This window comes from Dipodomys spectabilis, unplaced genomic scaffold, assembly GCF_019054845.1.
Source record: "Dipodomys spectabilis isolate Male_0828 unplaced genomic scaffold, ASM1905484v1 ptg000565l, whole genome shotgun sequence".
Lineage (NCBI taxonomy): Eukaryota > Metazoa > Chordata > Mammalia > Rodentia > Heteromyidae > Dipodomys > Dipodomys spectabilis.
In genome coordinates this window covers 1371613-1376758 of record NW_024871242.1, presented here as the reverse complement: position 1 = coordinate 1376758, position 5146 = coordinate 1371613, and the positions used below count along the sequence as shown (strand labels likewise).

At 34.4% G+C, this 5146-nt stretch overlaps 1 non-coding gene across 1 annotated transcript; it reads right to left on the bottom strand.

The window, feature by feature from the left end:
• Positions 1-331: 331 nt before the first annotated feature.
• LOC122100134 lies at positions 332-437 on the bottom strand. The gene has a single exon (XR_006146106.1). It is a non-coding gene; the product is annotated as a U6 spliceosomal RNA (small nuclear RNA).
• Between the last annotated feature and the right edge of the window lie 4709 nt (positions 438-5146).

Sequence of the window (5146 nt, the reverse complement as noted above, 5' to 3'; positions counted from 1 at the left end):
ACACACACACACACACACACACACACACACACAAAGAACGTTTTCTTGATCCATTCTTCTACTGAGGGGCATCAGGGTTGGTTCCATATCTTAGCTATGGCAAATAATGCTAGAATAAACATTGTTGTGTTGGTTGTTTTAGTATGGACTTGTTTGTGATCATTTGGATGAATGCCCAAAAGTGGGATTGCTGTGTAATAGGGGAGCTCTATGTGGAGTCTTTTGAGGAACCTCCAAACTGCTTTCCAAAGTGGATGTACAAGTGTACACTCACACCAAGAATGCAGTAGGCTTCCCTTCTGGCCACATCCCTTCCAGGATCTGTTGTTGTAAAAATATGGAACGATTCACTAAGTTGCGTGTCATCCTTGTTCAGGGACCATGCTAATCTTCTCCGTATTTTCCAATTTTAGTGTATGTGCAGCCAAATTGAGCACAGAACATTTTTTATATATAAAGTGTAATTGATTTTCTTAAACTAGACAATTCAACAAAAAGTAAGTTAAAAAGAATTGTGAAATTTTAGAACCATGTATTTCTTACATAAGCACACATTTAAGAATAAAGTCAAGATTGACACGCCAAAAACAAAATAATTCCAGATATTTGTTGTTCATGAGATTTGTAGGAAGAGGAATTCAATTATTCTACACAAGGCATCTGTCATAATGTTCATTGCAGCAATTGTTAAGGTTTGTTAAAAGTTTTAATGTTCTAAATGTTTCATTTTGGGATTTGCTTATATATGGTAAAATTAAGGCTGTTTGGCAGGTCATAAAATTTTTCAAAGAAGTATATAATTTTTCTGCTAGCATGTACTAGTAAGTATGTTCATTTCAGAGTTTATAGAAACTTTACTAATGAGAAGTTGCAAAGACTGTGTAAAGAAGCAGAGTGAAGAGCTAAGATTTTAAGTACACAGTTCGGGTTAAATCTTTAGGGCTCCCTTACGTTATATGTTTGTGATGAACAAATAATGATATAAGCCACATACAAATGGTGAAATGAACTATAAATAGTAATCTTAGTGGGTAAATTTAAAGGCTACTCATAGCTTTATCCAGTTTTAAATGTACAAGAATATGAGAAAATAGTAAAATCTACTATGTACATTCAAATACTGAAAACTCTGGTAATTGTTTTTTTTATTTTAGTAATCATTAATATTTAATTATTGTTTTCTTTATTTATAGCATTTTTTCCTTGTAATATAATACAAATTTTTGTGAGTCGTGATGAAGAGGTACTTTGAGAATATTATTGGGATGCCCATACCATTTTTCATAGGTGGATGTGAAAGTACAAAGAGCAAAACTAAAAACAAAATATTGATTAAAAATTTTATCAAGTAGAGTCTGAATCAGGAGTGTTGATAAATGTCCACGCCTAAAAATCTTAACCCTAAGCTGAAGTAGTGGTATTACAGAATTGAGGCTAAAAAATTGAGAAACAGTGTTTTGTTTTGTTTTTTGTTTTTTTGTTTTGCTTTGGTTTTGTTGGTTGTGGGGCTTGAACTCTGGGTCTTGGGTACTGTCCCTCAGCTCTTCAGTTCAAGGTTAGCGCTATCACTTGATACACAGCACCACTTTCATTTTTCTCTGCTTATGTCATGCTGAGGAATGAAATCCAGGACCTCATGCATGCAAGGCAAGAACTCTACCACTGAGCCACCTTCCCAGCACCTGAGAAACTGTGATTTAAAAAATCATCTGAACAATATTTGCTTTCTGCTTTGGGTATTATAATGAAATATGTGAACACATTTTTATATTTTTTTGAATAATCATACTTCTAAATTTAATTCATCTTTTTCAAAGTCAAGAAATATTTCTGAGAGTTTGCTTCTGTGAAGAATGTTTTTGCATTTATAATTTCTTCTAAGGCATTTTTATTTTTTATCAAAATCACTTTATATTTTATGTTGATGAGATATCATACATCAAATACCTTGAAATGTATATGTAGAGTCTCAAGGTAGCAATATGAATATTCTCATACACCTCTTGTTTATCTGTTACGCACTTTAAGTATTATGATATTTTTCTCTCTCTTTCACTCTCTCTCATTTCCGATCTTTCTCTTTCATGCTCCATGTCTGCTACTTAGAATTTCTGCTGATCTACTATTATCCTTCAGGGTCCACTGGTTTTGTGGGAACATGATAGGGACCATCAGTTACCCTTGCATTCTTTAAGAGTTATAACAGTGACGTGAAATTATTCTTTGCCATTCTAAATGGCAAAACAACAGATCTAGGAATTCCTTTTCACATTTAGTACTATTATAAATTTTATCTCATACAAATCATTGAGACTATTAAGATTCTTTTAGCCTGGGACCTAAAAATTCTTTTTCTTTTACAAACAACCTTTTTCTTTTAATATCAGTAAGTAACAAAAACAAAGCTATCCTATGGAAAGTAGGATGAAGTTGTTCACAGGGATGAAAAACAAGGTAATGGGGGAAGTGAGTACAAAGCATACCCCTCATATAGCACAGATACTTAGAGCAGCAGTTTATCATGTACACTTTGTGATAAGGACAATGTGCTGGGAACTCTAGATTAAATCACTGAACACCTGATATATATACACATATATTTATATATGTATATTTATTTACATATGCATATATGTGTATATTGGCCCATATATGTAAACATGAATGTTACTCTACACACAAATACACACATACGTACACATATGTACACATGCACAAATGGAAAAAGACACATATATAGCCAACACAAGTTTCACTAATTGTTGAATATGCCTTAGACAGAATGCTTGGAAACAAATGTGTTGAAGATGTATTTGTCTCTAAGAGTTCTTTTACCACTCCTCTTATATCTTCCAACTGGTAGGTTTAGAGATATTCGACTTGAAAAATCGCAGTGCAAGTGATAGCAAGTCACTCGGAAATCTCAAAAAGTATAGGTCATATGGTATCTCCCTGCTCCCCATGGAATGCTTGCTCTTGTATACACTCTCAACAGCCAAATTAGTAGGACAATATCCTTGTTAAGAATAAAGTTATAAGGCTTTAAATGGCATCCTTACTTTGGCTCTTTTCCAACAGCCAGCATCAATTCCTAAGCAGATGAGTGACGCCCCAGAAGACTGGAGCACAGGTCAAAATTTAACTAACACATATGAAAAGTCTAAAGTGAAAAATGCTGACTTAGGTTGTGCCGATGTCCTGGCCAGAAAATGAGAAAAAAAGAAAGTTTTTTATGTATTAAAATTTGAGAATAATTTGTATCCTGTCAATAAATGTATAGAACACAATTATACCAACTGACAAAAGATGATGTGCATTTCATTTATGTGCTTTTGGACATGGAAAGTGTTTTTAAGTGTGTCTACACAAGTAGAATCAGCATGAAGCAAGCCAGCATTTCTTCATTTAAGACACAAGGAAAGGATACAGGTTAACCCATTGTAACAATGAGATTTGCAAGATACTATTAGAGGGGGATGGACGGAGGTGTTGGGAATGTGTGAAGGTAAGGAATATTAGGGGAAAAAAAAGGAGGTTGTAAAAATGCTCAATAAAAATGTACTCATTACCTTATTTATGTAACTGTAACCTCTCTGTACAGTATCTTTACAATAAAATATATATTAAAAACATACAAGGAAAACTGTACTTATAGCAAGTTGTATTTGTCACTCAATATAAGTAAGGTATTGGTTTTAGGAGCACAGGCATACTAAAATTTTGGAAGCTCAAATTCTCTACATAAACACAGTATATTATTTTCATTAGAATCTGCCCACAACCTAGTGCAGTGTAATTTCTGTGAAAATTTTTACTACATTCTATGTTTGTAATAGAAAATAAAATATATTCAATATCAACAGATACAAATTTATTTCAGATAATTTTTGTCTGCATTTTGCGGATGGAATTGCGAGAGCTAATTTGAAAAGCACAAATTTAATCACCAAGAGCTGTCTTCAAGATGTAACAAAGATCTAATACAGCATCATTGAATGGTATGGGACTCTAAGGAGAAGTACTTGAATTGAAACATTATCAGAAAGTGTAAGCACGCAAAGACTATTTAGAAATGCAGCTGCTAGATTTCTCATGGAGAGCTTTTATAACATTTTGTGAAACAGAAGTCAGAAACTCATGGAAGTGTAGACAATTTTCCTTCATCTTTCTGTCAATCTTGGCCATTATCAATCATAGAATAGCTAATCTAGAATAATCCTGTAATAAGGAAATATTTATGAGAAGAGGGGAAGATGGTGAAGGAGAAAGTGTAGGCTAAACAATCTCTCGCATAGAAAGCAGTTTTAGTGTCCCAGCGAACAGTACTAGGCTAGAGTATCACACCAAGTGTGCCATCAAAGTACAGAGTTTGGCTAGAGAGGGAAAATCCAGGGAAGGAAACACATTTGTGCCGTTGCTGTAGCCATGGCTGAGGCAGCTTTGGTGACAGTCATAGCCACCCCACCATACCTACAACAGAGAGGCTCCAGCACAGAGGCACCAGACACAGTGGGTGAGCAGATTCAACTCAAAAACAACTGAAAATGAGCAAATGAGTTAAACCATCTTAACAGGCCCATATCAAGCATTGAAATAGAAAAAGCAGTAAGAGATCTCCTGTTTAAGAAAAGCCCAGGACCACATGGATTTACAGCGGAATTCTACAAGACTTGAAAGCAGAGCTCATACCAATACTCCTCCAACTCTTCAAGGAAATTGAAAGAGAAAGTTCACGACCAAACTAAATCTGTGAAGCCATCATAACCTTCATCCCAATACCAGGCAGGAACTCATCAACAAAAGAAAATGATACATCCATTACTTTGATGAACATTTATGCCAAACATCTCAACAAAATTTTGGCCAAACAATTCAACAATTCATCCAAAAAATTACATACCATGATCAAACAGGATTCAATTCAGGGATGCAAAGCTGGTTCAATATACACAAATCAATTAATTAACACCACTTTATGATGAAGTTTCTTGATAAACTAGAAATCCAGGGAACATTAACAATAAAATAAAGACTGTATATGACAAACCTGCAGCCAGCATTATACTTAATGGTCAAAAAGTAAAGACATTTCCTCATAACTCAGGAACGAGACAAGGACGTCCACTCTCTCCACTTCTCTTCAATT